General features: G+C 38.8%; 1 protein-coding gene and 1 pseudogene across 13 annotated transcripts in view; both read left to right on the forward strand.

Moving 5' to 3' along the window:
• RNF182 (ring finger protein 182) overlaps nucleotides 1-24,488 on the forward strand; it is a 55,045-nt gene that overhangs the window by 19,190 nt on the left and 11,367 nt on the right. For 4 of the 13 annotated variants that reach the window (XM_058432469.1, XM_058432472.1, XM_058432470.1 and 1 more), the window contains 3 exons: nucleotides 1,724-1,850; nucleotides 15,020-15,186; nucleotides 17,434-17,516. The exons of 3 other annotated variants lie outside the window; for them this stretch is intronic. The gene's annotated coding sequence lies outside the window, so the exon portion shown is untranslated. The remainder of the gene's footprint in view (nucleotides 1-1,723; nucleotides 1,851-15,019; nucleotides 15,187-17,433; nucleotides 17,517-24,488) is intronic. 6 more of the 13 variants (XM_032140761.2, XM_032140766.3, XM_058432475.1 and 3 more) reach the window with 5 other exon arrangements.
• LOC116459977 (large ribosomal subunit protein bL35m-like) lies at nucleotides 4,931-5,607 on the forward strand (annotated as a pseudogene).

Here is a 24,488-nt window from a genome sequence, read left to right on the forward strand (position 1 = left end):
ATAGCTTTGCAATTTGGGACAAGATGCCCATCAGTTAGGCTCTTACCCTCCTACAAGAAGAACTGGGCAACAGGAGAGGTATCTCTCTGGATGTTTACATTTCAAAGAGTTGGCTCCCAGGTCCTTGAGGAATTGTTTCTGGGTGGTAGAGGATTTACATCTCCAAGGTACAAGGAAAAGATTTACAGTTGCAAGCTTTCAGGAGTAAACGCTCTAGAAAAGGAAGGTCAGGGACCTATTATCAGGTGTTGGCTAGAAGGAACAGTAAGTTATTTTGGCTTAAGAAATAAGTAGGCATGTTAAGGAGGTGGTGTTGTCATTCTAGGGACATGGCCTTGAGCTGATAGAACCTGAGCTAGTGTTTGTTCAACTGTCTTAGTGTGGAGGGTTGACGACATGCATTGTGCTGAAAGTTGCAGTTTGTATAGGTCAAAGTGGAGGCCTAGCTGAAAAGAGGACTCAGAGGAGCCCGACTAAAGTTTGGTCAAGGAGATGGTCTTTGTCAATAATGCAGGGCAAGGAAAGGTAATTTATGCATGGAAATTCAGGATGAAACCAGAAATGGGGTGGAAATCAGGCATACCTATCAGAATTTAATGTCCAGCACTGGCTGAGAAAGAACTAATGTTTAGTTAACCAGGTGTGCTATATCTGTTATTTTTACTTAATCCTTTCAATACACCTGTGAGGTCAGTACTGTCTCTATGTTACAATCAAGAGACAGAAGCACAGATATTTTAAATAACATGTTCAGGGTCATATAGTTAGTGATCAGTGGAGTTGGGATTCCAACCCAGATTTTTTTGACTTCAAATGACTCTGATCATCAGCATGTATTTTAATATTGTTATATAGCAATTTGCTTTCCTCAGAAGTGATTTACATTAATAACAGTTAAGATTGCTAAGCTGCTTACTAAGTGCCTAATCCTAAGAAGAACATTTAGCCGGGCTTAATAAACATTGATGAGTGAGAACATAAGAGTGTTACTAGAGCTTTGCTTTCTTAGGGTGGAAATGCCCTCAGTTGTCACTTGAATTCCTGCTAACACCCCAATGCATGTGGAAAGGTTGCTCTTAATTATAGAGCCCTGTTATGTTGGAGCTGGAAGGTCTTTAGCCATCAAGCCCAGAATCTTAATTTCTCAGATGAAAAAGTCATGACCCAGAAAGTTTAAGTGATTTACTCAAGATCTCAGAGTCTGCATTAGAGAGAGCCGGGCTTGATTTAGCCAAAAATTATTGTGGCCCACTTTGGGGATTTACCCTCAGATGTTGTCATCATAAAATGTATGTATCAAATGTGAAACTGCCACTTCGTTGCCAGTGCATTCTTTTAGCAAATAACTTTAAACGTTGGAATTGCCCTTATGAGGAGATGATGGTACTTCAGCAGTGCCCCTCAGAGCCCATTTAGGTGATTTTGCAGAGCTTTCTGTTTTAAACACTCCTGTCTGAAGTGTTTAGTGTGATGCTATAGGTTAGGCAAAAATATAGTAACAGCAACATGACAACAACAACAAAACAACCAACATGGATAAACAGATGAACCTTAAAAATATTTTTCTCACTACATTGTTTTAACAATTTCAAAGATTGACATAGACCTTTTCTCTTACTTATGTTAAGACCTATTAGTTTATGCTGTTTTTAGTGTTAAACAGTAAAATGTTTATTCCCTTGTTATATTGCATTACTGCTGTGCCTTAATTTCATCTTGACAGTTTTCCTCTGCCTTTTTGGCATCCCATTCATTCTGATTACACCAGTGGATCTGTTACCAGAAAGGGGTCCCAAACCAGACCTCAAGAGAGGGTTCTTGGATCTTGTGCAAGAAGGAATTCAAGGTGAGTCCACAGAGTAAAGTGAAAACAAGTACATTAAGGAAGTAAGGGAATAAAAGGGCGGCTATTTCATAGAGAGACTAGGGCATTCCCACAAGCAAGAGGAGGAACACGTCTGCCTTAGGTACAATGCTTATTTATATATAACAAAGGAAAAAGTCATGGGGAGATGTGCTTTACTACAGGGGTTTGTGACAAAGGATTGTTAATCTTTGTGTAACTACTTTGGAAAGAATCTGTATTATCTTTAAAGCAAAATGTTATTATTATTATTATTTTGAGATAGAGTCCTGCCCTGTTGCCCAGGCTAGAGTGCAGTGGCACGATCTCAGCTCACTGCAACCTCTGCCTCCTGGGTTGAAGCAATTCTCCTGCCTCAGCCTCCTGAGCAGCTGGAACTACAGGCATGTGCATTATGCCTGGCTAATTTTTGTATTTTTAGTAGAAACGGGGTTTCACCATGTTGGCCAGGCTGGTCTCAAACTCCTGACCTCAGGTGATCCACCTGCCTTGGCCTCCCAAAATGTTGGGATTACAGGCATGAGCCACCGTACCTGACTGCAAAACTTATTCTTAAACTAAGAATGCTTTTGTTCATAAGATATCAGGACATTTCCTGGGGTGTTATTTCCTGGGTTTGTTAAGTCCTGGGTCTGTTCAGTAAACATTATTAACTTCTTCCCTTAACTGTAAATATCCTATGACTAAAAATGTCTAGCCTCTTGGGAATGCAGCACAGTAGGTCTCAGCCTCATTTTACCTAGCCGTAATTCAAGATGGAGTCACTCTGGTTTGAATGCCTCTGACACATTTCTCCCCTGCCATTTATAAGGGGACCCTTAATCCTGAAGGTTGCAGAGGGATAGAAATTTATCTTCTGTAGCTTCTTCAGGCTGAACAGGGGTAATGATATTCCTGCCTAACAATATTTAGGGTCTCTTGTATTTAGAGTTGGGAGGAGTTTAGTCATAAAGTGTTAGTATGGTGAAGGTCATTCAAAACTCTGAGTCCTGATTAAAGATGATAAAGATGATACCGGGAAGATTAATAAGCATTTAAGAAAACATTGAGTAAGCTTATCCTGAATTATATACAAAGAGTACAACAGCAATATATTCTACAACTATAAAGCAAAATCAGTAAAATTGTCTCAAACTAAATAAGACAGCTTTTTATGAACTGGGCAATTGTGGGAACCAAGCTGATATGGAGTCGCTAGCTGATTTCATTATGTGTCCAGAATTAGAATATTGATGCAGATTTTTATGTTACTCATGCCTCTTGTTTCTTTTGAGCAGCAGCCAGAGATCACTGGTTGGTTCACAGGACTAAGCAGGGTCAGTCTAAATTGCAGAAAAAACTCAAAAACAATGGATGAGACTAGAGTCTAGTAACAGGTGTACCATAGTTTGTGAAACATAATTTTTCTCTCTCCAGTCCCTATTTTTATTAAAACAAACCATGGTAGGACTGATTTGTTGGCAAAATAAATTTTAGTCTTATTGTATGTGGACTGATTTGTTGGCAAAATAAATTTTAGTCTTATTGTATGTGGCCTGGCTATTTGTATAAAGTGAAGCAAGAATAATTATTTGCCATATAGTCTCTTTTGACTTTGATGGAACTGTGTTCTATAATCTAATCTTAGATTAGACTTTTTAAAGCCTTGAGGCCAGTCATGGATTTATGTGTGTCTGCAAATATGAGTTGGATAAGTTTCTCTCCTCTGGATGTCCCAAGATATTTGGGGCTCCTGGGCCTGTCGGAAAGTGACATTCTTTACTTACCACAGGTCAGGAGCCCTGTACAAGGCTCAAGATATGAGGTGAGTTTTCTTAGGGGCTTTAATTGGCTCTTTAAATGAATTTTGATTCCTTAAAGCAGTGTGTTTACATTTGAAAGCATGTCAGTCATTCCAGTCAAAGCCTTGGTAAAATAACCAGTGTCTCCAATTGTGTCTTGTCACAAAGGAAAAATTCTTACTGGACTTATGTAAATAGCTATATCACCATAAGTTAAAAATACTCACAAATAGTTTCCAAATTTGGGAGAAATCGGGTAGAGGGAAAGAAATGTGCTCTAAATTTTGTTTACAGTAGCATATTATACTCAATTGTTAAAAGCTGTAAATAGCTCAAAATGAAAGTTTTCTTGACTCTGAAAAACAAAACGAAGGCAAAAAGTCATGAATAGATTATTTTGGTCTTTTATTAGTTGTCTATGCAATTCCTGTTTTTCTCAATATTTATGAATACATTAGTTTTCCAAGAGTCTTGGAAGTTTTTCTTTGTTTTAATGGCATACATTTCAAAGCTGTGAAAGTCCTGCTTTATAAGGGTACCTGTCAGAGTCCTATAGCTGATTATAAACTGCCTTTTGAAGAGAATCAAAACAAGACAATTGCTTGTGGATGACAAAAAGTCTTAGGGCAGCTACAGTACAGTCAGAGACACAATTGACAAGGAAATTTGGCCCCTTGTGGCACACAATAATTTAAGATAACAATTATAACTATTAATAATAACATACACTAAGTTATACCAGAATTATAGTAGTTTTGCATAATTTTGGAACACATACCAATAACACATATAAATAATCCAAAAAATGTCAGATGCCATTTTGTATTTGACAATACTTCCTATATGATTTTAGTATGTCAAATAAGTCAAATATGCCATTATTGGACTCCAGGGGACCTAACATCTAAAAGGATTATCAAGTCAGGAAAGACTTATTAAGTCTTTAGGTCCTAATTAAGTCCTAGTTTGATTTGGGAAAGTTTGTTAAATAGCAAAGGTGTAAAACACTTCATGTTATAAAATAGAATCTCAGGTCACCGTAAGTCATTTATTTAGCCAAAATGATAACTTAAAGATTTAAAAAAGGCAAAAACCTTTACCCATTGATAGAGGGAAGAGTTAGCTTTCCAAATAATGTCTCTTTTCTCTCCTTTCTTTTTTCTTTAGTTTATTCAAAAGGCAAACAAAAGTCTTTTGTCTTTTAATATTACATTAAAATCTTGTTCAAAAGAAAAAGCCAAATTTCACTTTTGCATTAGTGTACTATTAATGTCAAATCCAATTTTTAATAAAATCATATGGACAAAACCTACTCACTCCTAATCAGTTTGACCGTAAAGTAAGATTCTCATAAACCTTTTATAGCCCTTTAAATTTTTTGTTGATGGCAAGATGGCTGCCTCTGCCTTTGCCAGTGCAGTGAGAGCAGCTTCAGGAATCTTATAGCCCCTGAATATTTTGGCATCTTCAGCCTACCAAAACTGTGTCAAGAATGCCTCTCTTATTTCTGCATTGTGCACTGGACGTTTTAGTCATATTCAGACACCAGTTGTTTCCTCTGCTCCCAGACTTACCACATCTGTCAGAAACCTGACATGTGGGCATCCTGCGGTAATCTTTAATAGAGTGGCCCCCTTACTTCCAAGTGTCCTGAAGCTGCCAGTCAGATCCCTAACATTCGTTTGTACACGAAAAGGCAAGAGAAAGACCGTGAAAGCTGTCGTCTATAGGTTTCTTCGACTTCATTCTGGCCTTTGGTTGAAGAGAAAGGCTGGTTATAAGTAAAAATTATGGAAAAAGACCCTTGCAAGAAAAAAGCGATTGAGGGAATCTGTGTTCTGCAGTAAGATCCAGAGTAAACTCTTAGATAAAATGATGATGTCCTTCTGGAAGAGGCAAAAAACTGGTATGACGATGATCCTTATCAGAAGTTATCATGATCGAACAAATCTGAAAGTATAGATCAGAAGTTTCAGTTGTTTCTCAGTCATTGAATATGTATCTTTGTGTACATGATATCTTCGCAAAAATGGGTAAGTATAAAACTTGATGTAAATTGTACCAACGAATAGGTAAACATACAGTGCCAACGTTAAACTTGTAAAAGTTTTAAAACTTAAAAAAAATTTTGCTAAAGAGTAGATCAGTGCTCTAAGAAAACCCTGTTGTGCGTTTTTCCAATATTCAATTTATGGAAAAACTAAACAATACCCTTTTAATTTTAGTCAATTTGTTCACACACGGAATTTCTTTTACAAGATTAATTTTTCACAAACTTTGCACCATTTGCTCAAATTTTTAGCTTTATTCTATCTAACTTAAAATAATTATTCAGCCCTCTGAACTAGGCAAGGAACTCCTCACATTCCCATGTCTTTTTATAAGCTTTTACAAAAAATACATTCTACTTTTCTTACATACCTTGCTCCAATAGTCTCAATTACATATGTTACAATGTTAACTCATAGCAACTTTTATTTTTGGTGAAAAACTTGGTGAGTGAGCAATTTTAACCTTGTATCAGATTGTAGAGCCCCGGACAAGGACAGAGCTGTAAAGTCTGACTCTTCCCAGCCTAGTCAGGGGACCAGGCTAATTCCATACATCTCAAGGCCTTACCTGGAATTCGCTGTAAAGCAGACAAGTCAAATAATTATAAAAAATGTCATAGAAGCAGTTTATGACCTTAACACATTTACCAAGGACAGTATTCAGCTTGCCTATTTTAGACTAAATGTCTAAAAGTCATGTGAACTAAATGACATTAAAGTTTTTATTTTTCTGACAAAATAGGTACTTTTTTTTTTTTTTTTTTTTTTTGACAGAGTCCTGCTCTGTCTCCCAGGTTGGAGTGTGATGGCACAATCTTGGCTCACTGCAACCTCCACTTCCCGGGTTCAACAATTCTCGTGCCTCAACCTCCCGAGTACCTGGGATTACAGGCACACACCACCACACGCGGCTAATTTTTGTATTTTTAGTAGAGATGGGGTTTCACCATGTTGGCCAGGCTGGTCTTGAACTCCTGACCTCAGCTGATCCGCCTGCCTTGGCTTCCCAAAGTGCCGAGATTACAGGCATGAGCCACCACACCTGCCCCCCCCTTTATTTTTTTTGAGATAGAGTCTTGTTTTGTCACCCAGGCTGGAGTGCAGTGGTACAATCTCAGCTCACTGCAATCTCTGGCTCTTGGGTTCAAGTGATTCTCCTGCCTCAGCTTCCTGAGTAGCTGGGACTACAGATGTGTGCCACCACACCTGGCTAACTTTTGTATATTCAGTAGAGACGGGGTGTCACCATGTTGGCCAGCTGGTCTTTAACACTTGGCCTCAGGTGATCTGCCCACCTCAGCCTTCCAAAGTGCTGAGATTACAGGTGTGAGCCATTGTACCCAGCCACTTATTTTTCTTTAAGTCAGTTAACCAGAGCTCTTTCATATGTAAACATCGCACACACAACACATATAAATACACAGACAGATGGAAGAAGATCTAATAGTTACAATATTTTTTATTTGCCAGTTTTAAGTTTCTTAATTGGATTACTGGCTTCAGGCAGAAGTCCTTCAAGGAACAGGGCCAGGAAAGCATGCAGTTTCTAGGGCCTAATAAGCAGGCACAGTTGGAAGGCAAAACAGATCCTCCAAAATTAAGAGTCCCATTTTTATACTGGATCCTTGATCCCCAAAAAGAGAGAATTAGCCCATCCCCTATGGGAGTCTTATCTCTCAGTTCGGGTGGGGACATTTCCATACCTTCCAGGTGGTCAAGAACATGCTTCTTTGATCCCAGTGTGCCAAGAGCAGAGTATTCCTCCCTCATAGCTGCCATTAGCTATCCCTAAAAGTATATGTCCTACCTAGTTATTACACACCAAGGCTAAAAGCGCTCATAATGCAAGTGATTTTGACCATTCATGTAACCAGTTTTCACAGACAGAGAGGCCAGAAGCCTGACTGGTAGGAAATTCTTACCTTTTTGCCAGCATGCCAGGTTTCTGGGTTACTTTTCTCTGAGTGGCTTTGATAGTCTTGCTTGTTGCCCCATAGCTGTGGGGTTCAAGCCACATTACAGAAGAAAATCATCTTTTTCCATTTCGTGGACCCATGGGCAAAGCCTCTCAGTTTTGCAAGATGCCACCCAACAGGCTATGTGGGGGAAACAAATGAACATTTCCATTTTGTCCAGAGAAAAATACACATGACAAATATAGATACTAGTCACCCCACTCATCACCCAGCATCAACCTGGCAAGGCTCAAACTTGCCCCTGTTGGCCCCTGTCAACCCCTGTCATCTTTGATCCACTTAAAGTGGGGTGGGATGACCTCTAACCAGGAGTTTCAACATGTGGTCTCTAGGCAAAATGGAAAAGCAGACAGTTGCTCTGCAAGACAGAAAAGATAGTAAAGAGAAAGGAGAGAGAGAGAGGAAAGGGAAGGGCGAAAAGCATTGTCTGTGGTGGGGCAGGGAAGCGAGGAGCTCAGGCATGCCAGGGAAAGACCCACCCAGTGCAGCAACACTGAATCAAAAGTCTAGGCAGCTGCTTGTCAGTTGTGAAGAGATCTTCTCCAGCAGGCTGTCAGCTCTCACATTTCCCCCTTTGCGGGAGAGAAACCTCCCCATTGTCCCACGATCCTGTACATGCCTAATCCTGTCACCCACAGCTGTCAGCAAAGAGTTCAAGGCAGATTAATCCAAAGAGAAAAGCGGTCGACATCCCATAGTGTCAAATCCATGTTTGACCAAAAGAGGCCTTACTGAGAGGACCCCCTAACCCCTTACTTCTCAGGAGGGATGCTAACCCTTCTGAGTTGGGCCTTTAACCCAACTTTGTCCTTTGCCTGGGATGGAATGTATCCTACCATTTATCCAAAGTCGGCCAGTTGGTGCTGTGCAGACGATTTTCCTTTGGTTAAGTGGGGGTCTCTCCAGTATCATCCCTTCATGGCTCATCACAGAATATGTTACTGGTAAGGGTCCCAGTCCAGACCCCAGGAGAGGGTTCTCAGATCTTTCACAGGAAACAATTTGAGGCAAGTCCACAGAATAAAGTGAAAGCAAGTTCATTAAGGAAGTAAGGGAATAAAAAGGTGACTACTCCATAGAGAGACCAGGGCATTCCCAAAAGCGAGAGGAGGAACACATCTGTCTTAGTTAGGTACAATGCTTGTTTATATATAAGATAACAAGGCAAAAAGTCATGGGGAGATGTGCTCTACTACAACGGCTCGTGACAAAGGATTGTTAATCTTTGTGTAACTACTTTCAGAAGAATATTATTTTTAAAGCAAAACTTATTCTTTTTTCCTTTTGAGACGGAGTCTCACTGCAAAACTTAAACTAAGAATGCTTTTGTTCATAAGACAGGACATCAGGACATTTCCTGGGTCTGTTATTTCCTGGGTTTGTTAAGTCCTGGGTCTGTTCAATAAACATTATTAACTTCTTCTCTTAACTGTTAATATCCTGTGACTAAGAATGCCTAGCCTCCTAGGAATGCAGCCAGTAGGTCTCAGCCTCATTTTACCCAACCCCTAGGCAAGATGGAGTCACTGTGGTTTGAACACCTCTGACAGATTCCTTGGTGTGGAAACTGTGTGGCATTTCATTCCATTCAGTGACACAGTGGACAGGTGAGTTACTAGTGAAGATGTAGAACAAAGGGATTAGTACTGCCCTGGGTGTGTGTGTATGGTGGGGGGCAGAGGGATTGTGGCACTTGTTACTGGCTATAGAGCAGGAAGTAGGTAGGAGAGCACTGGGTAAGGATGGGATTTTGGGGCTGTCAGTGTAGTTATCACAGAAGTCAAAGGCATGCAGGGAACAGAGTGGAGGAAGAGTCCAGTGTTTTATATTCACGAGTCATGGAATAGGCAGTGTGAAGCCTCTGGCTTATAAGGTGGTATAAGTCAGGGCCACTTAGAGAAAGGAAATTTCTTCTTAGAAGAGCAAAGTAGACAATCAGGAGAGATTAGCCATACTGTTAAAGAATATTAAGGAGTGGGAATGAGGAACATGGGAAGGCATAGATGCCCCTTCTCTGCATTCCTTAGCACTCTGTGGGTCCTGCTCATGCGACATTGACCATCAAGTTTGGTAATGGCTGAGTTCCTTATGGGCTCCCCCTCTAGACTGTATATTTCTTGAAGGTGAGGCCGTCGCCAGCACCTAGCCCAGGGCTTATGCTGTACTAAACATTCAGTAGGCATTTGGTTAATGAATGAATATATGTGGTGGATGGGCAGGGGGAGAAACAAAGCATCCATGAGCACAGATGTTGGAAAGTAGAGAGAAAGCTTTGCTAATGATTTTATTTTTATCTTTTTATTATGGAAAAAGTTTAAACATATTCAAAAGTAGAGAAAATGGTATAATGAATCCCTTTTTACTTATCACTCAGCCTCAACAGTGATCAACATATGGCCAATCTTGCTTCATTTATCTGCCCCCCTCCCCATTGGATTATTTTGAAACAAAGCCCAGATGTCATATTATTTCATCTGTGAAACCTCAGTATGTATCTTCGAAACATTGAAGAGACTTGCCTTTAAATAATATAACCACAATGTCATTATCACAGCAGAAAACAATTGCAGAATAATTCCTTACTGTCATGAAATATTGGTATTCAAATTTCCCTTATTGTCTTGTAAATTCTCCCCTTCCCCATTGGTTGGTTAGAATTAGTATCCAAACAAGGACTACTCATGTATTTAGCTAGTAAATCTCTTAGGCTTCTTTTAGTCTATAGCAAGCTTGTCCAACCTGTGGCCTGCGGGCCACATGCTGCCAGGACAGCTTTGAATGTGGTTCAACAAAAATTCATAAACTTTCTGAAAACATTATGAGATTTTTAAATTTAAATTTAAATTTAATTTTTTTTTAGCTCTTTGGGTATCATTAGTATTAGTGTATTTTATGTGTTGCCCGACAGTTCTCCCTTACAGTGTGGCACAGGAAACTGAAAGATTGGGCATCCTTGGTCTGTGGGTTCACCCTTCTTTATTTCCTTGCAATTTATTTATTGAAGAAACCGGATCCTTTGTCCTGTAGAATTTCCCACAGTCAGAATTTTAACTAACTACATCCCCATGTACTTTAATTAATTTTTCTGTCCCCTGTATTTCCTGTGAACAGGTAATGAGAACCTGAGGTTTGATCATATTTTCAGATTTTTGGCAAGAAGGCCTGTGAAGGTGGAGGGGCTCTACGCTTCCTGCTGCACGGCATCAGGAGGCAACTGCTGCCTTGTCCCTCCCTTTGTTGTGTGAAGCCCCATCAGTGAGCACAGGTGTTGTAAGCCTGACCCGTGTGTCATCCGCCTCCTTATCTGTTTTTTGCTTTGTGATTTTGGCAGCCATTGGTAATTATTGTGTAGGTTAGGGGTTAGTAAACATTTTATGTAAAGAGCCAGATAGTAAATAGTTTTGGCTTTGAGGGCCAATATGGTCTCTGTCATTGTGGTAGGAATGCAGCGTTGGACAGGATGTGCATGAATGGGTACAACTACGTGCCCATAAAACTTCACTTATCAGATTAGATTTGACCTACTGGGAGTTATCTGCCAACTCTTGATCCAGATTGATTATTGTACTAAGGATTATACAATAATACAATTCCATCATTATTGGTTGAAATGCTTCTATAAAGAAGAATTTTACCTCATCAATAATTTGGTTACTTTAAAGGCATAACAGAAAGGAAGCTGCATATAAAGAAAAGGCAGAATAAATTCTTGTGTCTTTCCCGTGGTTATTTGGTTTCAGAGTGGGTTACTTTCGTCACATCTTCCAAAGGAATTCAGTTTGTTTTTTAAGTATCATCATGAAATCATGGCTTTTTGACATACTTGGTGTTTCAGTCTTTCTGGACTTAGGCCCTGTGGGTACACAGGAGGAGCCCCATGGCTGGTGTTGGTTAGCAGTTGCACTGCAACCACGGGGCCCCTGATGCATTATGTGCTCCATGGCAGAATGGTTTCCATGTCTCAGTTGTACTGTTATTGTAAACTGTATGAGTGGTCTCTGTCTGCAGCTTTATGATCCATCATGGTACCATTTTTAAAAAGTTTTATTAGGCCAGGTACAGTGTGGCACACTCCTGTAATCGCAGCTTTGGGAGGTTGTAAACTTTGGGAGGTTGAGGCGGGAGGATTGCTTGAGGCCAGGAATTCAAGACTGGCCTGGGCAACATAGCAAGACCCTATCTCTATGCCCTCCCCATTTTCATACCTTTATTAGGTATGAAAATATATGATTTTCAAATTCAGAAATTTGATTCTTTCCAACAGTTTTACATAGTATTTAAAATTTCCATGGGCTAAAACTTTTTATTAGCCCCCACATATGAGTGAGAACGTGCAGTACTTCTCTTTCTGTGCCTGGCTTATTTCATTTCACATAATGTCCTTCAGACTTATTCATATCGCTGCAGATGACAAGATTTCATTCTTTCTTAGGGCTGAATAGTATTTCATTGTGTATACCTACCACATTTTAAAATCCATTCATCTGTTGATGGCCACTTGATTCCAAATCTTAGGTCTTGTAATAGTGACCAGCTGTCTATTTTTAGCTTCTGCTGCACACTGTCTCTGCTTTGGCCTAATATATCCTGACTATTCTTTGCTTTTTTTTTCCTTTTTTTTTTTTTTTTGAGATGGAGTCTTGCTCCTGTCATCCAGGATGGAGCGCAATGGTGTGATCTATGCTCACTGCAACCTCCACTTCCCAGGTTCAATCGATTCTCCTGCCTCACCTTCCCTAGTAGCTGGGATTACAGATGCATGCCACCATGCCCAGCTAATTTTTGTATTTTCAGTAGAGATGGGGTTTCACCATGTTGGCCAGGTTGGTCTCAAACTCCTGACCTCAGGTGATCCACCCATCTTGGCTTCCCAGAATGCTGGGATTACCTGAGTGAGCCACTGCTCCCGGTCTGTCCTTTGTGTTAGACTACTCTATAATGTTCTTTCTCTACTTAATGTATCTTGGCTCACTACAAAAGTGTCCTAAGCTTCACTTCTTTCTGTGGAGGTTTTCCAGACTAATGATGACCATCTTCAAGGATACCAACGGCTGAGCTCTTTCTCTCAACCACAAATACAGGAAGAATTTATTTGTAATTTAAAAGCTTCCCCAAATTCATCGTTTCCTGGGCTGATATGAAAGGAAGCCATGCTCTACTTTCTTCCTGCTCTGTAGTCAGTAACAAGCACCACCCCCGCCCCCCACCATACACACACACCCAGGGCAGTAATCCCTTTGTTCTACATCTTCACTAGTAACTCACCTTCACTCATCTTCACTAGTAACTCACTGTGTGACTGAATGGAATGAAATGCCACACAGTTTCCACACCAAGGAATCTGTCAGAGGTGTTCAAACTAGAGTGACTCCATCTTGCATAGGGGCCTTTTGGGGATAGAGTATTTAGAATGTCTGTCACATGACAAAATTACGTAATATACAATAAATATAAAACTATCCTAGCAATCTTCTTTTTATGTAAGTATCATTTTGTCTCATTTAGAAAACACTGCAGGCATTTACTTTATCCTAATCTTCACAGTTGAATATATGTCAATCAATAATGCCACATTATGTAGCTGTGTTGCAAAGTGACACATTCATTAAGATTGATTCTAAAAGGCCTATTGAGAAAAGCCACTGAGGGCAAATAAATTCAATAAAATTTAATCTATAGTTCTTTTTCTTCTTGTCAAGCTTGGATTAAGGCATATATTAAATGTGGTAGAATATAGAAAGTTTTTTTATTTCCTTTTAAAAACTTTCTGCCCATTATTAATTGAGGCATTTCATTAATTGGATTGGTGACATTTTTGCTGAGTCTGAGTACAGTTGGACCTTGGTGAACAGAAATCTACTTCATCTCATGAGATGTTGTAGCCATTTTCATTAATGCTGGAGAAGAGATGGTGTATTCTTTAGAATTATGGAAAGTGAGCAAAACGTTTTGGTTTGTGACTTTGTTTTTATTTTAGGATAATATTATAAAAATAATACCTTTGTAGCTTTAACTGTATTTATAATTTTTAGAACATTGTGAATACTGAGATATTGTAGTGATAACTATTTTGCTTAGTATGTAAAGAAACATTTGTAGAAAATTTAAAAGCCTTAAGGACAAAGTATATTTCTTCAGGTTGATATCTGGACATTTACAGAGAAACAGTCCTATGGGAATTTTATTCTCTGAATTGTATTAATAGATACTTTTGGTGAGCCTAAACCTGAAACTGATTGTGGACAAATATTTATCAATTGGGGATTTTAAATGATGAAAACAAAGAATGGAATTCTTTTATTTTTTCAACATGTATTGAGAGCTTCCTAGATGCTATGACTTCTAAGTCTTTTATGTATTTTTTAATGTTTATAGATTTCTTGGGAAGTTCAGCTGATTTGATATTTTTATGGACATTTTAGAGTGTTAAATTTATAATCTGTTGGGAGGCCGAGGCAGGCGGATCATAAGGTCAAGAGATCGAGGCCATCCTGGCCAACATGGTGAAACCCCGTCTCTACTAAAAATACAAAAATTAGTCGGGCGTAGTGGTGTGCGCCTGTAGTCCTAGCTACTTGGGAGGCTGAGGCAGGAGAATCGCCTGAACCCGGGAGCCAGAGGTTGCAGTGAGCCGAGATTGCGCCACTGCACTCCAGCCTGGTGACAGAGCAAGACTCCATCTCAATAATAATAATAATAAAATCTATAATCTGCAAATCTACATTATAAAATGTGTAGCATTCAAGAATATTTATCAAGACAAAGTACTGACTTCACCACACACAGAAGGGTGTGGTATACCATTCATGGATAGGAAGAGGTGGGAGGAGTCTTGGAGACATTTCAAGATATTTATATGGTAGGTATTTATTGAGTATCTACTCTGTGCTAGCTTATGATAGGTGCTTGTGCTAGAATGGTAAGCAACATATTAGTGGTTCTTGTATTCTTATAATTTACATTTTAGTAGTAGAAATTTAGAACAAACAAATTAGTTAAATTGAGCTTCTTGAAGTTTGTTGAAGGAAGTAAACAGAGTGCCGTAATAGAAAATAAGGGGTAAGGGATTTTGAAAACGAGTAATTGGGGAGGACCTCCTTGAGGACTTTATGTTGAGATCTGCTGTGGTTTTGGATATTTGTTACTTCCAGACCTCATGTTGAAATTTGACCAGATCTCTCATGAATAGATTAATGCTCTTCTTTGGGGGTGAATGAATGAATTACTCTGTTAGTTCCCTTGAGAGCTCATTGTTAAAAAAAGCCTGGCACCTCCCCTGTCTCTTGCTTCGTGTCTTGCAATGTGATCTCTACACATCGGCTCCCTTTCATTTCTTCCCTCGGATAGAAGCAGCCTGAGATCCTCATCAGATGCAGATGTCCAGTCCTGAACTTACCAGCCAGCCAGAATTCTGAATCAAATAAACCTCTTTTCTTTATAATTTACCCAGCATCAAGGTATTCCTTTATAGCAACACAAAACAGACTAAGGCAAGATCTCTAAGAAGGAATGAGGTTAGTATGACATCTCACATTGAGCAAACAGCCTAAAATATGAAAGACTTTGGACTGTTCATGGAACTTAACAAAGGCCAGGGTGGCAGGAAAACAATATGTTCAAGACAGGGTTGGAGGGATGGCAGAGGCCAGATCATGCAGTACCTTGCTGCGTAGAGTTTGGATTTTAATCTCTATGTAATGAAAAACGATTTAAGTGTAATAAACAGATGGTAGATATGATCCCATTTACATTTTTGGAAGCTAACTTTGGTTATTGCAATGAAAATAATTTGTAGTGGGGCAAGATTAGAAGCATGAAGATAAATTAGAAGGTTCTGCAATGAACAAGGTCAAAGCCTGGATTAGGATGTCAATGATGAAGATGGAATGAAATTGGAAAATTGGAAACATACTTTGGTTGAATTGACTGACTTGCCAATGGATTGGACATGAGGAGTGAGGTATAATGTAGAATCAAAGGTGACTCCTAGTTTTTGAAAAATTGAGAGAATGGTGGTGCCATTTATTAAAATGGGGAAAACTGCAGGAAACAATTTGGTGGTAGTGAGAGGTGACAGTTGAAATTTGTCTTAGACCTGTTAAATTTGAAATGTTCGTGTTAATACAAGTGGAGGTACTGTAAGCCCTCTGGAACTCAGAGGGAAGGGATAGGCTGCAGACACAAATTGGGGGGCAGTCATCATGTCATGGTATTCAAAGCTACTGGAGGAGATGGAACAATCCAAGGGAAAGAGTGCAAGCAAGGGCTAGGGAGTTCTAACCTCTAGAGATTTGATAGACGAGGAGCTGGCAGAAAAGATTGAGAATAGTGATCAGTGGTCAGTGAACTAGGAGGAAAACTGGAAGACTGTGATGTCATGGAACCTGTGAGAATAGATAGTTTCAAGAGTAAGGGTATAGTCACTGGGAAGAAGGTGAAGGACAGGTGAGACAAGGTAAAGGCAGAAAAGGATCCATTTGCCTTTACAATCAGCCTCTGCTTTCAGGAACCTTGTCTTGATGGTCTTTGCATCCCCAGCATCTTGCACATGGTATGACACTTAATAGATATTAAGTAAATGCTGGCTGAATTATTAAATGAAAGTGATAATATATCAAAAGAGGGCTACATCATGAGTCCATTAAGAATTAAAACTTAACTTGGCCAGATGTAGTGGCTCATGCCTGTGATCCCAGCACGTTGGGAGGCCAAGGCAGGAGGATTGCTTGAAGCCAGGAATTTGAGACCAGTCTGGGCAATATACCAAGACCCCATCTCTACAACAAACAAACAAACACAGAAACAAAATACCAAACCCAACTGTTACTCTTTTGAGTTCTATAGCAGTTGAAGATGACTTTTCTGTCAATAACAAATGTATTGATGAAGGACAGTTGGTGATTTTCAGCCATGGCTTTGGGAGTATTATGTACTTTTTTGATGGAGAGAGAGAGAGTGTGTGTGTGTGCATGCGCACGCATGCGTGTGCGCACGTGATGTACAGTATTAGTTGCATTTGGTGAAATAGGTATTAAAATAATCATACTTAAGTTTGAAATTGTAGAAATGGTACATATAACCTATGATAATTTCTTTAGACATTTTAGTTTTTCTTGATAAGGTTAGAGAGTTTTATTAAACTTTGGCCAAGGGAAATTATGAAGGAAGAAATTAATAGGAAAGAAATTAGTCTAATGGAAGAGGATTCAGTCCTTCTTAATAATGTAATTTTCAGGCCATATTCTTATTAATCATGATCTTAAATTATATCTGTGTTTGCCTCTTCCAAATAAAGAGTAATGTACTAAGCACAAAATCTACACTTATGAGCTTTATATATTATTTGTTGGTGTTCCATATAGACAATATAAACAAAAGAAATAATGACATTTCCCCTCAGCTCATCACGTAGCGGAAGTTATTACAACATTGGTAAATTGTGCTTTACTTGCTTTACTTACTATCTGCTCTATCTATAGACAGAAAACCTGTGTGCCTTCTGATACTGTGTTCAATGCATATTCTGTCTACTACCAATTTAGAATGCTGAAGTACCATATCAATAGATCCATTATTTCTAAATTTCTAGTCACATCCATATAGTGCTTATGTATGTAAAATATTTACACCTAAATTATTTCATTGAATCCTCACAACCACTTTGTGAGGCAGGTGTTATCTTTTAGTCCAAGATCACAGTGTCAGAGCCAAGTCCCAAATCTCAGTCTCCTGACTCTAGATGCTATGTGCTTCCATTGTAGACTGCCTGCAAGGGATGGTCATACTCCTGGCTGCACTTCCAGAGTCCTGAAGAAGAAAGCAGACGTGGATACCTAAATATAGGGTGCGGAGTACCTGTTTTTTTCTCTCTTATTCCTGAACATTTATTAGTTTAAAACTGCTGGCAAACAGCACAGCATAAATCACAACTCCATATATAAAAATAGTGGCCTTTCTTCCAAAATTAATAACTTAGATTGCTAGATTATTAACTCAGCTGTATCCTAATAAATAGATTATGACTCTCCATCAAATTAAATTGCTTGTTCTTGGAGGAGGGGGGAGGTAAGAGTTTTAATTGTTGAGGGAGGCTTTCTGGAATTGCTCCTTATGCTGCCAAACAACCATTAGGGGTTATGGGTATTGTGGGTTAAGTTCTTCTAGAGTCAGCTTATGGTCCTTCAAGAATGAGTGCTTGGCATTTGTTGAGCCTGTTCTTTTTAGGGTTTTTGAGTTGGAGACTTTCATTATAGTGAGAAGGATTGTTTTTAATGAAAGGCATAGTAAAATCCTTAATTCTGAGACCATCGTCTCTACAAAGTTCCACTATTGTTAATGCTCACTAAGGGATAACTGATAATTGGGACTGAGACCAACATATTATTGTTAGTAATTATTAACAGTAATGCGAGTCTTTTAAGTTCTAACTAGAATCCAGCTTCTGAATCTCTAGATGGAAAAACTGGACCTTCTTGGAGGTAGATGCCACATGTGTGGTTTAAACTTAATTTGAGACTCAAGCTCCATAAATAATGAGGTTAGGAACATCGGGTTTTGTGAATGAGCAATTGGGTGTCAGAGAGATGGCAAGCATGTGTCCTTTATCAATAGCTGAGCATAAAAACCAACGTTCTGCCTTGATAGTCACAAAGAAAAATGATGCTATAAGTGCCAGAATCTCTCATATGTTTTTGAAGATAGAGTTATTAGTCAAAGAATTTAAGACATCATAAAAACGGATGATCAAAAAGTGAAAGTGTTTGAAGAGTGATTCTCCATTTTGCACAAAAATAAATTGAACATAGAAGCAGGTATTTAGCACCGTTTCTAAAAACAGAAACCATAGTTAATGAAAATGACAATACCTTAACTTGTATCAGTTTTCTTGTTACAGAGCCATTTAAAATATATTGTCTCATCATCTAGAGAGCAATGTTTACAACACTTGTTTTCCAGGATGGGAGGAGTATTTTGGAAATGAAATTTGACAGTTGTCTTTTCATAAGGGGAAAAATATAATCTCTCCTGTTGATGCCACATTAAAATGGTTGATGGATTCTATAAGAATGATTCAGGCCACATGAAACTGTATATGAAATATTGTGAAGAAACTCAACTTACCCTAAGACCTGTATAATTAATTCATATGGACGGTAGAGTAATACACAGCATAGAGCCCTGGATAGACAAATAATAGGATCACAGTGACAGCTCTGTTTTGTTTTGTTTTTTTGAGCTCTACTTATTTTGACTTTTTTTGTCCTGACTTCTTATGTAATCTTAGGAAAGATACTTCAATGGATGTTCATATACCTATTAAGTGGGAATTATAATTTCCCCTTACTGTAGTAGAGCTTATGCAGTGTTTCTAAAATTTTTGAGCTTTTTAGAAAGACTTGAATTAATAGAAGTTACTATAATACAAATTATTAAAGTTTATGCATGGAAGAATACATAGAAACTGTATTTTGACTGACAAACAAAACTTGCAAGATGTATGGATTGGACAGCTTCAAAAGTTCATAAAAGAGTCTTCTATGATACTCATTGATAAATGAGGGAAATTTCTTTGGGCAGAGATTGGCTTTGGATTAATTTGGAAAGAAATAGCGTGCTATTTTGCTTGTCTGTTGTTACATAAGCACCTCAAAACTAGTGGCTGGAAACAACAGCCATTTTATTGGTTCATGAGTCTGTGGCTCAGCATTTTCTACTGGGCTCAGTGGGGCACATTCTTCAGCTGTTCTTCATGGTGCCACTCATTCAAATGGGTGTGGTCCCTGGTGGTTAGTTGAGGCTGGATGGTCTCTAATGTTCTCACATGATTGGAGTTGGTGTTGGCTTTTGTCTGGGCCTTTCTCTCTGTGGTTTCTCGTCTTTGGAGAAGCTAGCCTGGGTTCTTCAATGGTGGTCTCAGAATTCCAAGAGAGCAAGAGCAGAAGCTTCAAGACACCCTGAGGGCACAAATTTGCTTCACACTCTTAATGTCGGTCAAAGCAAGTCACAAGGCCAAGATTTAAGGGGTGGGGAAAAACAGATTCCTCTACTTGTTGATCAGATGAAAAGAAGGTCACATTGTAGAAAGTGTTTGTACAGGTCTGTGGAGAATTATTGCAGCCATATTTGCAGACAAGTTGCCACACATGATAGGGGCTAGGGCAAAGAGTATTTAGAGGAGATGGTCTACTAATAAATTTAAAAATTTGAAATTGAAGGGTAATATCATGAAAAAGTGGGGAAGACGACCTGAAAACAGTTCAAGATCCAAACAGCAAAGACTCAAGACAATCTCAGTTAAAAAAACACGAATGTTTTTAAAATATATAAAAAAGAAAAAGAATTATCTAACTACTATATAGCTCTTTGAATTCAAAGGTAGAATTTGATAGGCATTACTTAGGAAAGACAGCCAAAGGCAAACGAAAATGATTCTCATACTCTTGAGTGTCCAGTTGATGGATTCTTAGAATGAGACAGTTTGTTATAGAGGAAGTAAAACAAAATAATATGCAAAAAGGAGAATTCTAAAAAGTGAATTTCAAAAACAGTTAACTTAGGGATGAGTATTAGTTTGGTACATATCTTTATGTAATAGTCACTGAACATGATTAGTATTGCCAATGTTCTCCCCAAATTAAACTTTTATCACAAATTTCCATTTTTCCATCTAGGTAAATATTTGGGAAAAACTCTAGGAATTATAGTTGGCAAGGATTCTTGAAAGATAGCAAGCTAAAGTGGCTTGCTATCTTGCTCTCTCAATTCTACTCTGTCTTTCCTGATCCCAACTACTCCTGGAGCCAGCAGACCCCTGAGTGCAAGTGAAACCCTAAGCGTTGTGAAAGCTGAGGGTGGGGAGTGGGGAGCAGATGGGGGATTCCTTCCTAGGCTTGGCTGGTACTGAGGGCTGGCATCCATTGGATGAGTCCCATCAGAAGATCAGGATGCACTGGATACTGTGATGAGCTTGACCTACAGAGGATGGGGACTCCTGGGAGGAAAACTGAAACTCACCCTCACCCCATAGTGTGTGTGTTCCACAAGAGACCAAGGAGAAAAATCAGTAGTTGGGGGCGTCCTTTGGAGCAGGAGGCCTTGGAAGGGTCCTGGCAGCCCACCTGCTATCACACTGGTAGATCACAGGAGAAGAGACCATTGTGTTTCCCCCTACTCATAGAACTTCAGTTCTGTGGGTCCTTCAACAATCAGACCTGAACCCCAGTGATATAACAAAGAAAAATATTGGCACCGCAGCCAAAGGGAAGGCAGTCTATGAGAACAGACAGAACTCATGCTGAATGTGATGGAACGGCAGCCAGAGACAGATGACAACCTGACAAAAAATAGAAAGAGCACATAAGGAGATGCAGATGCAGCACAAGAAGACTTTCTAGAGATGAAATGCATGATTTCCCCATCAAACATTTTAGTAAATGAACTGAAGGTGATAATGATCATTCTTGGGGCTTGAATTGGTAGCCTAGTTGGTCAACTAGAAGAATCTGAAAGTACGGAACAAAAATATAAAGGAATGGAAACCACAAAAGAAAATAGATCCAGGAGATGTAACATGTGACTAACAGGAAAGCCAGAAAGAGAAAAAGGAACAGATGGAGGAAAGGCAATAATTAAGTAAATATAAGAAACAAATTTTTTGAGCTTAAAAATCAGGACTTGAGTCTGTAAATTCAAATGGCTTATTAAGTTCCAGGCAAAATTTATGAAAAAAGACACTCTGGATTTATTGGAAAAGTTCTTGAACTATATATTAAGAATAAGAGGCAAAATCTTAGAAGCTTCTAGACAGAGCAAATTACTCACCATGAAGAAGTATCAGACTAGCAGCAGATTTCTCATCTGTGACACAGAAAACTAGAAATAGTAATTTCTGCAGGCCATGGAGATGTTACCAAAATACCAAGGGTTTGGTCTAGGCCCTACTTGCTCACCGCACGGAAAGCCAATCACAAGGCAATGAGTATTGCCAAGGAAGAAGGCTTTAATTGGGTGCTGCAGCTGAGGAGATGGGAGATCCTTCTCAAATCCATCTCTCTGACAGACTAAAACCAAGGGCTTGTATAGCAGGGAAGAAATGTAACAATGTGTAAGAAAACAGGAACTAGAGAGGGGCAAGGAAGCAATCATGATGAATGAGGGGCCCCTCATCTGGTGTGGTGATCTGGTGAGTTTCAGTTCTTTGATACTTGTTTTTGAGAGGCCTGGAAGTCCTCTCCTGAGGACGGAGCTCAGATAAAACCAATATAAGTTTTAAGCTTTAAGACAAGAAAGGGCAATCTATGTTTATACAAAAGAATAGTCTGTAGGACTATTGGGTTGGTTTCAGAGAGAAAAAAGACAGTAGCCGGAAAATCCCATACATTTCCCTGTCGGGGAAATTTATTACTATGCAAGAATTCAGAAATATCATCACCTATTTTCTGACAAAAATAATAATACAAAACAAAAAGTAACTGAACAAAAAGTTAACCAGAAACACAGACCTTGAGATAAAGGAAGATGACAGGAGGGAAATATTTGGAATTGAATCAAATAAGTCAAGTGAGAAGGAAAGAATGAGTTAATATATAACAGCCTTTACATTAAATGTGAATGAACTTGGAAAATTCACAAATTTTTAGAATTCATTAGATGTTTTAATGGGAAAATTGTCAGACTGAGTTAAAAACCAAAACCCAGGTCAGGCATGGTGGCTCATACCTGTAATCCCAGCACTTTGGGAGGCCAAGGTAGGTGGATCGCTTGAGTACAGGAGTTTAAGACCAGCCTGGGCAACATGGCAAAACCCCGTGTCTACTAAAAATACAAAAATTAGCTAAGCATGGTGGCACACACCTGTAATCTCAGCTACTTGGGAGGCTGAGGCGGGAAGATTGCTGGACCCTGGTGGGTGGAGGTTGCAGTGAGCTGAGATCATGCCACTGCACTCCAGTCTGGGTGACCGATCAGGAGCCTATCTGCCCCCCCCCCCCCCCCCCCCCCCCAAAAAAAAGTAAAACCCAGTAGTATGCTGTTTTGTGTGTGTGTGTGCGTGCATGTGTGTGTGTGTGTGTCTTCAAACATGCTCTCTCTGTTGCCCAGGCTGGAGTGCAGTGGTGCAATCATAGCTTACTGCAGCCTCGACCTCCTGGACTCAAGCAGGCCTCCCATCTCAGCCTTCTGAGTAGCTGGGACCACAGGCGTGCACCACCACGCCTGGCTAATTTTTGTATGTTTTTGTAGAGACAGAGCTTTGCCTTGTTTCCTAGGCTGGCCTCCAACTCTTGGGCTCAAGTGATCCGCCTATCTTGGCCTCCCAAAGTGCTAGGATTACAGGCTGTGTACCACATCTCTGGCAGCTATTTATAAGAAACATCTGAGATAAAGTAATTGAAGATGGAATTGAAAGGATGCACATACATCCCAGGCAAATGCAGAGTCAATAGAACAAGCAATATAAGCTTTAGGTAAGGTATAAAGGTTGATATTTAAGTTAAAGGCATAAATAGGATAAGGAAAGACATTATATAATGACAAAAAGAGGCAGAGTTTATGAAGAAAATAAAGCTGTATATGTAAGCTAACATAGCCACTAACTCTATAAAACAAAACTGTTAGAATTGCAAATACAGTTATAGTGAGACACTTAAATAAACCTGTCTCACTTGTTTTGACCTGTGATAACCTTGCACATACTTGATGATTCAGAAATTGAATAAATTAAAAAGTTAGGTTTAATAGATATTCTAGAACCACACAGAATATTTCTTTCTAGACTACTTAGAAAAATATACTTGACCACAAAGAGCACTATAATAAATTAAAAGGAAAAGATTTTTTTATAGATTTTGCTCTCTGATCATAATCCCTTACTATTAGAAATCACATAAGGCAATAAAAAATAAATTTTATTTAGAAATTTAAGAAAACTCTATATAACCTTTTTAAAATTTATTATTATTATTTTTAATAGAGATGGAGTCTAATATTGCCCTGGCTAGTCTCAGATTCCTAAGGCTCAAGTGATTCTCTACCCTCAGCCTCCTGAAGTGTTGGAATTACAGGCATGAGCCACCATGCCTGGCCCTATATTACCTTTATATCAAAGGAGAAATCAAAGGTCAAATCACAAGCCATCTAGAAATCAATAAAAGGTACACAATCTATTCCACAAGCTATGGGATGGAGTGAAAGCTGTAGCCAGTGGAAATACTATAGTCTTTAGCTGTTTTCAGTATTTGAGCATAAAGACAAAGTGTACTCTTAGTATGAATTGGGAAAAAACAAATCATAACAAACAAAAATAAATTAGAATAATAAAGATAAAAGCTGAAATTAATGAAATTAAAAGTAACAGAAAGGATAAATACATATATTAGCTGGTCTTTGAAAAGCACAGTAAAATCGTTTGATTAGGTAATTAATAAGGAATAAAACAATTTAGAAGACTGTAAGTGAGAAAAGAAACAATCAGGGGCAGAGGTGATGCAAAGACGATAAAAGAATTTGCGGAACTCTACGGCAATGAATTTGAAAAACCAGAAGAAATGGATTTTTTCTTTGTCAAATATAAATGTCTAAATTTAACTTAGGAAGAAATGGAACATTTGAATAGGACAATAACCCTAAAAGAGATGGAAAAATGATTAAAGATCTACTATTGCAAATGACAATGGAATCATATGAAATTACAGCTGAGTTTTATGTAACTTTTAAAGAACACGTAATTTTATCAGTATTTAAACTGTTCCAGAAGATGAATAGCTCCTGTTTCACTTACAAAATAAGCATACGTTTAATACCGAAACCTAACAGCACA

This window comes from Hylobates moloch, unplaced genomic scaffold, assembly GCF_009828535.3.
Source record: "Hylobates moloch isolate HMO894 unplaced genomic scaffold, HMol_V3 SCAFFOLD_20, whole genome shotgun sequence".
NCBI classification, from domain to species: domain Eukaryota; kingdom Metazoa; phylum Chordata; class Mammalia; order Primates; family Hylobatidae; genus Hylobates; species Hylobates moloch.